Here is a 13,829-nt window from a genome sequence, read left to right as displayed (position 1 = left end):
GCTTGGATGCTTCCAGTTGCTCTTTGAAATTTCATCTGTTACATAAGCCCTTAGATAGCCTGGTTGTGAGGGGTAAGGCATGACCCAGCTATCAGCACAATTAATTGCCCTTTCTCCTCAGTAGCCTTCGAATGAATGACCTTGACCATGCTTTCCCCCCAGTCCTCTCTATCTAGGCTTGCTCCTGAGTCCACTCCCTCACGCCCCCCCCCACGATGCCATCAAAATCTACATTTCCTTGGAATGCGTCTCGAGTTGTCACTGGTGATAAAATGCTCTCCCAGGAACATGAGAAAAACTTTCCTCCTCCTTAGCACCTGCTCACTCCCTAATCCCTCGCCTTCAAAGCTGCCTCCCCCACCATCCTGCTGACATTAGTGTCAAGATCAATTTCCTGACCAATCCAATGCCCTGTTTCTGTTCCCCTTTTCCCCAGCTTCTCTGTAGTATTCTTTTTATATCTTTTCTCTTAAAAATATTGCTCCCTTAACTTCTTCTGACATTAATAAAATTATCTACACTTTAGAGTTGACAAAATAATTTTGTAGAGATGGGAGAAAATCCTTATTTGCAGAACTTTAAATTCAGCTTTAAAAAATGTGGTGGCATATACCTATAATCCTGGCACTTAGGAGGCTGAGGCATGACGATCACTGTGAGCTTGAGGCCAGCCTGGCCTACAAAGTGAGTTTAAAACCAGCCTAAACTACATAATGAGACCCTGTCTCAAAAACAAAAACAAAAAAGAAAAAATGGAAAGAAAGGGTTGGTGATGATGTTATTTTGGAACTATACCCTGTATTGGATCAATTGGAATGAAGACGAGATTCCCAACACAAAGAACCTCTTGGAGGTGATGAATATGTCCAATACCTGGGTTGTGGGGAATGATCTGACCTCCCAGTAGCACGTCAGCTGTTAGTACATGTAATCCAATCAGCTTTCAAAAGCCTCATCTTTCGGCTCAAGAGTACTTCAGGGAATATCTAGATATACACCATAACAGGATGAAACTCCCAAACCCACAAATCTTTTAACCTTCAACTCATTTAAAATTTGAACTCTTGAGGGCTGGGGAGATAGCTCAGTAGAATAAGTGCTTGCCTGGCAAGCACAAGGGCCTGAGTTCAATCTCTGGTTCTGGAAAAAAAAAAAAAGAACTCCTGTGTCTACCATCATCTCAGCTCAATAGGCCTTAAACTAAATGTATCCAGCACACCCTTCTGTGTCTTCTCTGAACTGGTGTCACCATCATAGATTCCCAGGCTGACAGTAATCAAGATTCTTTGATTCCTTCCCCCACTTGCAACCAAGCAGTTATCAAAGTCCTGTGGTTCCTGCCTTTTGGGTATTCTTTCAGTTCCCTTTCCTTTTAAATTACTCCTTCATCCCATTTCATCAAATTCCTTTTTATTTTGCACCATGAATTTATATTCAAGCTAAGTGAATATTAATATATATTGGGTAGATTTTAATACATTGATGTCATAGGTGTAGATCCTCAGAAAAATGGACCTAATTTTCAAAAAGAATTTAAAGTACACATTCTTAAAATATATTGCTTTTATCATCCAAAAAAGTTTTTTTTTTCTTTTCTTGTGCTTAAATAGAATACTGTGAAAAAAAAACTGTGATTCCACACAATGTTCTTCTTTGATCTGCAGGGCAGACTCAGAGCCACCAGGACATTGCCACTATGAAAGCCACCCTCTGGGGTTCTGAAAATTTTTATACATATATTTACAGGTTTTTTTGGTACATTAATTGTGCCTCACGCTGAAAACAAAATAAAAAATATACAAATAAAAAGAAGGGAGGGTGAGGTGAGGAAAGGAGAGAGAAGGAAGAAAAACTGAGACTCCTTTTCCTAAAAAGTCATTTGTGAGTTCAGAAAGGTGGTTGCCAAACTTGCTTCTAAGGATCAAAGTGATCTTTTACCAAAGGACTTTTATGTTGCTGGTAACTGGATGAGTAGGAATGCTGGGAATTCTGCCAACCTTGACACCCTATCTGCATCACTAGGGGCATCTAGGGGTAAATTCTAACTGCCTTACTGCCTAACCTACCCCACAAGTCATGACAGCCCATATAATCACCTCAGCAAGTTTTACACTGGGTTCCTCCTTCGCCATTATATCCTATTACCAATTTTAGATTCATCTTTAAAACAGATTGTTTTTAAACTTGAAGAGCAAAATAAAAGATGGCTAATAGGAAAAGGAGGGTCAAAATCTTTTGCAGATGGGAAGGGCATCTAGGGATGGAAGGAGGAGGAGAGAAGAGAAGTAAGATTAAGATGTAATGTGTATGAACACATTCACTGGGTATGACAAACATGTACTCATAAAAAGACACTTTGACATATGCTTATGTATGTACTCCCTGCTCACAAGTCATAAACGTTTCCCCTGTGATCTCAGATTAATGCCCTGAATCCTCCAGCCGACACTGGAAATCCTATGCAAAGCAGCCCAAACCACATCTCCAATGTGTACCTCCATGCCAACCCCACCCCACCCAATCCTGCACTGAAGCCAGGCTTAGCTGGTGGGTCTGCCTGAAATATGTCTCAGGAAGTTTTGTTTCCAAGTCATCATTCCTAATTTTCCAAATCATCTCCTCCTTTTTCTCTTTGCCTGTATAAAATTCCACTGTTTGGGGGCTGGATATGTGGCTTTCTGGTAAAGCAAGAGTTTCTAAGTTTAACACCAGAAGTAGGGGTGTAGAAGGAGGACCTATCTGTGTGAAGAAGGTATGGAGCTGGGCATGATGACACAAGTCTGTAATCACAGCACTCTGGGAGGCTGAGGCAGGTGGGTTACCAGCTAACATCCAGCCTGGGTAAATGATTGACTTACCAAGACTGTCTCAAAACTTAAAATTTTTAAAAAGGGCTGACAATGTAACTATGCACAAAAGCCCTGGATACAATTCCCAGTACTGAGGAGGAAAAGAGGAAATGGTAGAGAAGAGAAGGGCAGAAACCCTGGATTTGGAACTGGGAATGTATTTCAGTGGTAGGGTACTTCCCAAGCATATAGGTTGCTCTGGATTCAATTCCCAGCACTGCAGGAAAAGAAAAAGAAATTAGAAAAACCTGGATTTCCACAAGTTATGAGGCCTTTTGAGAAATCACTTAACTGCCTTTGGCCTCAGGATTTTTCCATTTGGATAGTGGGAATAATAGCAATATAAATTGCATAACTCCTTGTGGAACACACTCATTTTGGCATTTCAGAATGTTTTATCTCTCATGTCCATACACTATTACTTAGGACAGTGATCCTAGCTTCTCCATTTTGCCTCCTTTAAGACAGTGACCCTGTCTCATGTCATTATCTCTATGCCCCGCAGAGTTTCCTATACCATGCTGTGCTCAAAAATAATATGCTTCCAGCAGGGAATGGTGGTGCATGCCTATAATCCCAGCACTCAGGAGTCTGAGGCAAGAGGATCATTGTGAGCTCAAGGCCAGCCTGCACAACACAATGAGCTCAAGGCCAGTCTGAACTACAAAGTGAGAACCTGTTTTAACAATAATAATAATAATAATAATAATAATAATAATATGCTTCCAAAATGAGAGTTTATAGCCAGAGGCACTACATCCAAAGAAGGTTAAAAATCACATTTCTACTGATAACTAGTTACGTTACTGAAACCCTCAGGGGCTCAGTCCCATTGACTGCAAAATGAGAATGATATTGTTGCTTACTTTACAAAGTGTTTATAATGTTTCAGTGAGGCAATATAATAAAGCCTGATATGTGGTGAGTTGTGAAGTCTTAACTATAACTATTAAATGAAACCCAGAGTCTGATCTCATCCTTTTCTGCCTCATCACTTCAGGCCTCTTTCAACACAGATTCTACTATGAAATCTCTTGATTCATTAATTCATGCACAGAGCATCTGCTCCATTCAAAAAAACAGACCTTGACTAAAAGCAGCTGTGTATATGCCTAATAGATCTTGGTTGCTTGCTTCTGGACCAAAAAGTTCTACAAAAGTGGTACCTTTTAATTTTTCTCCCTTGTTTTGTAGACCAGAGAAAAAATAAAATGGTATTCAAACATCAAATCACCTTGATAAGGTCCATGTCTCAAAACAAGTCATTCGGAGTAGGACTGTAGCTCCATGGTAAAGCTCTTACTTAGCACATGTGAGGCCCTGACTTCCAGAACCATAGTACATTATTTCTATTTCTTTACTGAAAGCCTTGTGAGATCCCTCATACTTTCATGCTTCTTTAACAGAAGAGAGTAGAGTCTGTCATTTCCCCTAAAACTACTTAACTATGGAACAATTTATTTCAGTTTCTCTCTAAATCAGGATAAAACCTACCTCAGACAATGCACTGCGGAAGTGTTACTGCTGTAACCTTTCTCTCCACACTCATCTGACTCATGTGATCTACCCTTCTGAAGTAGCCTCTGACCACTGAGAGACTTAATAGAGAATCTTTGATTCAGCAAGCACTGATTACCTATGCTTTAAACTCATCAGACTGTGCTGCTGAAAGTGGTTCTAACCTACATGTTTGTACAGCTGGCTCCTCATAGTCAAACATCACATTTTATATGTATAAAAAAAAATCCTGACCAACTATAGTCACAAAGATTATGTTTTCATTAGGACCCTCCTAGAACTTCACTCAGAACTTATTTATTCCTGTTTTAGCCTCATTTTAACTTTGAAATGTGTTTCTCAATCAACCACATATTTTAAAAAGTGAAAGCTAGCTAGTAGAAGCAAAACTAACCACAGGAAAAAATTACTTCTGAAAAGCTGCCCATGAAAGTAAAGATATAAAAAGCTGGGCATGGTGATGCACACCTGCAGTCTCAGCTACTTGGAAGTCTGAGGCAGGAGGATCTCTTGAATTCAGATGTTAAAAGCCACCAAGGTTGGTATAGTGAAAATAATGCTGGGTGTGGTGGCACACCATAGCCTGTAATGCCAGCAATCAGGAGGCTGAGGCAAGAAGATAATTGCAAATTTGAGGCCAGCCTGGGCTACATAATAAGCTCAAAGCCAGCATGAACTACATAGTAAAACCCTGTCTCAAAACAAAACTTACAAGTAAACAAAAAAAGAAAGACCAATAAATACAGGGCAAAAATTCACTAGGGACCTAATATCTAAAATAACCTTATTGCATTATCATTCAGAACACTTGAATTATCAAGACAGTTAAATTCTATTCTAAATACTAGATTAAGTAGGGCAAGATAATGTCTAATATATGTTGGAGAGCTTTTCTTCTACAATAGATTTTTTTTTAACGGGCAAATTAGTAAGACTGGCTATGTAAATGGTTAGTTTTAAATTTTCCAAACATTTCTGAGAGGAGGAACATGTCATAACATATTAGTGCTAGGTAAATGAGGCTTAGCTACTGCCCATGCTATTGGTCTCCCATTGCTTGACACCCAGTATTGCTATTCCGCCCTTGACTGACCTTCTTAGCACACTCTACCCCAGTTCCACTCAGCCCCTAGGACTCTCTAAGTCTCAAAGATCTGTGTCCAACGTCAAAATCCCTGTGCAGCTGACTTGGCATTCTGCAGCCTCCGCCGGTCATTTATCCAAGTAATTTAACAAGAGTGAGAGATCAGTACTACGACACATTTACATCTAATGAGTAAATGGTGATCCCCCAAATATAGCCAAGTTAGAATGCTGGGCTGGCAGATTTGGGAGTATAAAGTGAACTGGGGGCCACACTCCTGAAGTTGCGTGGATTGCAGCATCTGCAGGTAAGCGCTCACAGATGCCCTCTTTTTTCCTCTAGGTAGCCATGATTAGCCTGATATGGGTACCAGGCAAGAAGGAAAGGCAGCACAGGAGCCCTTACTACAGACCTACATATATGTGACATCCTATCCTAAGGGAACATTGAAGATCACACAGCAAGGCAAGATGCTTGCCTTTCGGGAAGATTTTTACAGGCGCCAAATGACAAGAACATAAGTAATTAGACAAAAATTCCCCCTCAGAACAAAACTGAATATGACCTATAATTCTCCCACTCCCTTATTTTCTATTTCAGTGTTTTTCCATTCAGTTAGAAAATTAAAATGTTAACTCATGATCTATCTTCTATAATTGCCTTGAATTTTTATTTGAAATTTTTATGGTTATTTAAATCTGATGGCAGGAAGAAACTATCTTGTAGGCCTATCCCTCATTTTATCCATCTTAAGCTTCGCCATCCATGGGTTATTAAGGGCTGGTTTGAGGCTGATCTGCCATGGAAAGTCTTCTGCACTTGGGACCAGGTCACATTTGACAGTGCAGTAGCATCCATCAGTGCAGTTGCTTTGGTTTCTGGCCACTATCTGCACAGGAGACAGACTCACAGGGCTGACAGGAAATGTGGAGATGTCTTAGTCTGTCTTATTTTACAGAAATAAACGAAAACCCGAAGAAATCACTATAGCTACTGAACAGAATTGGTATTGGGCATTTGAGACATTGCCTCTGAGCGTTACCTCTTTTGAGCTAAGAATTCAGCATATAATAAGTAAAAAATTAATTTTTCAAAAAATGTGTGTGGATTTCAGGATATAGCTAAAGGTTATAAAAGATGTGAAAAGAGGGGGAAGGAAGCAATCAGAAAAATAAACACTGAACCGTCTGTTCCCGCCAAATGAGATTTCATGACATGTTTCCTTGGTTCCACAGATGTATTGAACAGTAAATTTGTTTACTGTAAAATTGTTGACTGCAGGGAAGTTTGTATAAATTAAATTTGGTGTTACAAAATAGTTCAGACACTCATGGCTTCCTGAGATACTCAAGTGCGAGGTGCACTCTAGTCTTGGATGAGTTTTAAGTTATTCCGCTTTCATCTCCTTCAGGACTGTTTAGGGGGTTGTAAGAGCTTCCTTCCTAGACCTCCTAAAGAAGCCTTTGTTCCTGAGGCACTGTCTTCCTCCTAAAAGCAAGAACCTATCCCCCAGGTTCCAAGTCAGAGGCTGGATATCCTTTTCTCCTTTCTTTGTTTTCTGACTGTCACATCCCCACAGTCAAATAGAAGTTACCATTATACTTCGTATAAACTCTTAAGAAAATGTGTCTTATCCTTCTCTATTCAAAGTTTGATCTGAGTATTTCTTTTAACCATTTTTTTAACTTGTGTAAACAGATACTGTATTTTTCCTCAGACCTCTAAAGTCCTAATATGGTAGTTTGTATACAAAGAAAGTTTTTTTTAATGAGTGATATAATTAGTCAATTTTGTAAAGAATGATAAGTGAACCAAAAGTAAAAACGCAGGAGGAAACATGTATTTTCATTCTACACCATCTACTATGTGTCTATATACACACAGATGAGTTAGAATGGACACAATGCTTACCTTCATTTAAAGTCTTTGTAGCTCATGTTGTTTTTATTTGTTTGTTTGTTTTGATTTCTTGAATCATCTCTAAGAAGACATTGCATTTCTGAAAGATTCTGACTTGCACTTTGGGGAACCAAAAAGGTAAGAGTTGCACCCAGCTTGACCACGAATGCAAGAACTGAAATTAGGCAACACTACTCCATACATTGTCATGTCACACTCACAAGAAGCTGAAAGCAATGAATTTTAGACTAATTACTAAAGTATTCTAAAAGGCAGATTACAAAAACAAATTCAGCTTTTAACAAAGAAAAAAGTCTCCCAAATTTACTTGTACAAAAGTATAAAAGGCAGTACTGAGACTCCACATGTAAATTTCATATCAACCCACTTGGTGATCCCACAACATGATGTTGACAGAGTTAAGAGTCAGTTTTCACGCACTGAGAAACTTAGCTTTTCCTTGAGCAGAGTTTGTACTCTGAGATTATGCATCTGCACCTTTGCACACCGGTAATGCCAGAAGAAGGGTGGATGGTTCAATCCTTTGCCCAATGTGGCAATAAAATATTTCCTCCAAAAAAATTGTGCATATTAGAAGTAATTCTGGATGAATAGGGCCCAGGAAACCAAAGTACAATTGAGCCATGATCACAGTGTTGCTGATAAGACACAGTGAAAAGGGATGAGGGTCAAAGGCAGTGTCATGGCACACTGCAAGCAAACAGAGAGAAGTGCTTTCAGAGATGACGATGGAGCTTAGATGGGTGGGAGTGACCATCTAATCTAGAAGGCCTCGGAGACAGGAACAGAGTAGGTGGCTGAAGGGGCACAGCTACAGAGTAGGCGTGAGTCACACACATGGAATGGAGAAGATGCCAATTAGGGGAGTTCCTGAGGGCAGAGCCCACGGGCCACTGTGTGTCATGTGCATGAGAGTAGGGTAAGATCTTACAAAGTGACGTCCATCAGCCAAGAACGAATGGTTTTACCCTTGAGTCCCAACAAATTTTCATAAATACGGGGAGAGGTCTTGACTTGCACAGAGAGACTGAGGGGCTTTTCTGGACAGTGAACGGTGAGTCAGCAGAGTGACATGGCTGTCAACAGGGAGTCACTACCCCCATCACTGCACCTAGGTCAAAAGAGGTGAGGCACACTCTGATGGAGGGGAACATCTGACTTGAACACTACACTCTAAGAGATTAACAGGAGTCAACTAAGGGTACAGTGATAAAGACAGGAAAGGAGATCCAGAAGCACACCATCAAAGAAGCAGATGAACACAGAACTAGGGTAAAGATAAAGCTGAGTGTAATGGTGCATGCCTGTAATCCCAGCACTCGCAAGGCTGAGGTAGGAGGATTGCCATGAGTTTGAGGTTAGTCTGGGCTACAACATAAAGTTTAAAGCTAAGGCCTTGAAAAACTACATAGCAAGAGCCTGCCTTGAAAATAAATAGCTGAATAAATATTTTAAAGGTGAGGGTGAGCACAGGAGAACCAACAAACAAGTAAAGAGCTGTCTTGTAGGAAGACTTGAACTAGTGTTGTTACCAAAAGTTTGACTGAGGATTGGCCATCCTAAAGTTACAGAAAGCCAGTTTTTAACTTAGAACAAGAAAGAAACTTTGGTCACTCAAACTTGCCCAAAACTGAAAGATCTGCACTCAAAGCTGTTCCACTAAGCTGGATGACACTTGTGCAAAAACATTGCTGAGACAACCCAAGTGTCGCCTAGGTAGTACAACTAAGAAATATTGGCTTCTGAGTCATGGTTAAAGTAGAATAGTTGGGAAGGGAAAAATATGTACCTGAAAACTAGATGTGACTTGAAACTTAGATGGAAAGTCTACTTTTTTAAGGAAGACTAAGGATGTAGTTCAACCATCAGTTATTGTAATCTTTCCCCAACCCTAGGCTTTATTCTTTTGTGGCTATCACGAATTTTGCAATATATATTGAACATCAGTATTGTTAATTCATTTAACAATTTTATTCATACTGATTCATTTTTGTCTGATTTTACAAAGAGAGTGTTTTGTTCTTGCTGTGAAGATGTAGACCAGCCACATCATCATCAAATGAGAAATTTATTGTATTCTAAGCCTAATCCCCACCCCAGACCTACAGGAGATTACCAGCTGGATTCCCATGCACACTAAAATTTTAGAAGTTGTGCTTTAAATCACTGGCATAAGTGAATGTGACACACTCCCTAAAAGGGTTATTCTTCATAACACAGGAAGCACATGAGGTTAAACCAACTCTATGATCATACCCAACTGTTGTTTGTGTGTTTCATTGTGTGAAAGATAAACTTGCTAATACCTTATTTACAAATCAAGGCTCAGCACCAAACTGTTCTTGTCATGGTATTTACTACATTGCCATAAACTCATGCTAAAAGCTCTGTTTAGATTTATAAAGTTAGTTTCCTTTCAGAATGACTTACAAGTTTTAACAGTTAAGAATTGTTAATCTTATCAAATCTCAGTTCTTCAGTATACATCTTTTTACTATTTTCTGTGATGAAACAGGAAGTCCACCATAGCTTTATGGTTGTCTCATGAAAAAGTGGATGTGCAATTTTATGAGTTGCAAGCTGAACTAGTCCACTTATTCATGATATTGTTACTGGGCAGGCCAACTAGTAGACAAACTCTGGTTATTCAGACTTGGATATCTAGCAGACATGTTCTCAAAAAGATGCAGAGCATGCCTGTTATTTTGAGGCAAAAAAAATGACAATATTATTTTTAATGATAAATTTGAGATTTGAAACTTCAAAAAATCTGGAATGTAGGAAAATATGAATCTACTATTATTGATTTGACACCTGCCTGCTACCTACTGAACTTTCTAATGATGTCACAGTGGTGATGTTAGTGATTGTGATTTTTATATAGTATAATGAGATGTGTTCACATATGGAAGTTCTGAGTAGCCAGTATTTTCCAAATGGCTCATGAACAATGTGCATAGGTAGAAAAAGGATCCATTTAAAGTGCACGATGGACAACAGATTACAGTGTATTAGGGTGATATTGGTGTTTGGTGATATGTCCTCTATTTTTAGCGATTACATTCCTCAAGAGGAGTTGGTGCATGCATATAACACATCTTAATTTTCTTTTTTATCCTCCTCCTCCCCTTCTTCCGCTCCTCCCTTTATATATTTTCTAAAATTCTATATTGCAAATAGTCTTTAAGAATCTATAACTTGTCAAGTTTTGGTATATTATCCAAGAAAATAATTGCAATTATTTGAAAAGATTTTTTTTTTTGTATTTTAGGGAAAGGTCTTCTGGGTGTTCAGGGTCTCACTGCTAGATCAAACTTGTAGTGATCCGCCTGCTTACAGCCTCCCAAGAGCTGGGATTACAGGCACATGCCACCATGCCCAGTCTCAATTGCTGTTTCAGTATGCCCCAGGGGTGGGACTGGCAAGGCAGCCTCAGGGATTGGACCCCCTGCCCCTGTGCCTGCTTGCATGAAAAGATTATTAAAATATTCTCAAGTTACATTACTGTGTGTAAGTGGATTTTTTGTATTTACTTTAAACAATATAATATATAACATAGTAATCTAAGAAGCAGGCAATGAGACTCCAACTGTCTTCTATTAAGCAGACATTAGATTTTAAAAAATGAAAAAAATTACAAAAATGAAAAACAGTGGTATATATTTCTCAATGGTTGTTTTGAAAATATCATTTTCCTGTGACTTCTGAGAAGATTCAAACTTGACTTGTTCTCTTAGAATACATATACAAAAGTAAAATCATATACTATTGAGAAAAATCTCTAGCGGTAGACTACAAGTTGAAATATTCTTTTAGAACATAAAAAAATTAAAGACAGCAAAATTAATTTTGGACAAAATATAGCATAGCATATTTCAAAAAATATCATTTTCTTTTTTTTTTTTTTTTTTTTTTTTTTTTTGCGGAACTGGGGAATGAACTCAGGCCCTTGTGCTTGCCAGCAAAGCACATATTCCACTGAGCCATCTCCCCAGCCGCAAAAAATATCATTTTCATAAAAATATATTATTTGTTACCATGTAAGAGATTAACATGATAATAAAATTCTAAAATACCTTCAATTTTTATTTCTCACATATTGATAGATGAGATTTACATGAACTTTGGGTTCTTATTTAATTTTAATATGTGAAGAGCTCCTGAGACCACCAAATTTGAAATCATTACTGTAATGAAACTTACTTATGCCGCACATAAGCAACTATCTTTACAGATATGAAAGGAAAAAATGATAAATTTTTTTCATCTGCCAGGTAATAACAAGAAGTTTAAACTAGCATGGCCCTTGCAGGCCAGGGGCCCTATAGTGGGTACTGTACTGAATTCCAGCCTATTGCCAAGAAACTGAACCACAAGCACACAGATGGTTTAAGAAAAGCACTGCATCTCAAAAGAAATCACCTACAGAGTAAAAAGAAAACTCATAAATTTGGAAAAAATTATAGCCCACTGTCCAGCAAAGGACTACTATCTAGAACATATAAAGAATTTTTAAAAATCGGGCCTTCAAAATTCAAAAACCCAATCCCAAAATGGGCATCTGAGATAAATACACACTATATTTCTCAGATTAAGAAATACAAATGACATGTAAATATGTGAAAAAATGTTCTACATCATTGGGCATTCAAGAAATGTGAATTAAAGCAACACTGAGATTCCATCTCACCCCAGAAAGAATGGTTATTATCAAGAAGTCAACCAATAACAAATACTAGAGGGCCTGTGGGCAAGAAAGAACACTTCTCCACTGTTGGTAGGAGTGTGGACTGGTACTACCACTATGGCAATCAGTGTGAAGTTCCTCAAAATATTAGGCTTAGAGGTCCCATTTTACCCAACTATTTCTCTCCTGGGTATTTTTGCAGAAGAACTGAAAACGTCATACCACAGTGATATATGTGCACCCATGTTTATAGCAGCACAATTTGTCTTAGCTAAATCTTGGAAACAAATGGAATGCCCATCAGCCGAGGAATGGATAAAAAAGTTGTGGTATTTTTACACAGTGGAGTATTTCTCAGCTATAAAAAGATAAACTAGAGAGTTTTATAGGTAAATGGATGCAATCAGAAAACATACTGGTAAAGGAAATAAATCAGACCCACATACGCAAACATTATATTATCTTGCTAGTTTAAGAATTCAGAAGAGTAAATAAAAGCTGAAAGGTTCAACATATTCTATGAAGGGAAAGAATCTGTTCAAAGGGAAGGAATAACTAGGATGAGGAAAAGGACAAAAGAAATAAAGGAGAAAAAGAAAAAATATACTTATGTATATATACAGGATAGCTTGGATAATTGTACTGTTGATTTCTGCTGGTCTACTGAAAAAAGCTGTTATGTTTAATTTTTTTTCTTCTTTTTAATTTTTTATAACTTTTTTTAACCAATTTTGCATGTTTATATCTGGTAATCTGAATTTATATCTGGTAATCTGAACAACTAATCTGAAGGTAACATTATGCAACAACCATTGTCGAATTCCTAGTTTTTGTTTAGTAAAATTCTGTGTTGTTTCTAATGTTCTTTTTTTCTACTAGTTTGTATTCTCCTTAAAAATAGAAAGAGAAAAGAAAGAAAGAAAGAAAAAGAAAGAAAGAAGAAAGAAAGAGCATAGGCTGAAGTAATGCAACATAATCTGAATGAGGCCCAGGGTGAAGTGGATACTAAAGAATCCTAGGAAGGGTTACCTGAACAATAACCAGTTATCAGTGGAAAATAATTTTATACAGGCTAAGCTAGGAGAGAGAACTATAACATGCTCAACTTTCCCATTTTAAAAAGAGAATATAAGAGATTTAAACATGCTGATTACTTTTAACAGATATATAGGTGTGTGTGTGTGTGTGTGTGTGTGTGTGTGTGTGTGTGTTTACAATTTAATGTGTTTCAGTTAGAGACAATGGGTGGACAAGAAAAGAGGAGAGAAAGGACAGGAAGGAAGATGAGCTATGGAGAAAACAAGGAGAGAAACTGAGGGAAAAGATCCAAAGAAGGAGCAGGAGAGGCAAACACAGAAAGAAAATGAATCAGAAAACTACAAACATGTGGAGCCTTAGACAGGCTCCATACTGGCTTCTTCATCTTAAGGGAAAGAAGAGACAGGAGCCTAGAAAAGTTAGAAAGTTTGGCCAAAGTCAGTGCTGCAACTTCAAGGTAGGTCTTCTGGCTTCAAAACAGAGAAACAGATCAAGAGAAGGGCCCCAAAAGGTGGATTATTAGGGGATAGAGTGACAGAAGGATAAGAGATGGCAAAAGCACACACACACACACACACACACACACACACACACACACACACACCCTATGGAGTGAGCTCTGAGGCAGGTATTCATCTAATTAAACACTGCCACACTCTGAAGCTACTGCGCATAAAGGTTTAGAAATGACTGCAGTAGGCCCAGTACTTCTCACTTTGTTATGCACAGACCT

The sequence above is a fragment of the Octodon degus genome, unplaced genomic scaffold (assembly GCF_000260255.1).
Source record: "Octodon degus isolate 3935 unplaced genomic scaffold, OctDeg1.0 scaffold00219, whole genome shotgun sequence".
Lineage (NCBI taxonomy): Eukaryota > Metazoa > Chordata > Mammalia > Rodentia > Octodontidae > Octodon > Octodon degus.
This window is presented reverse-complemented; position numbering follows the sequence as displayed.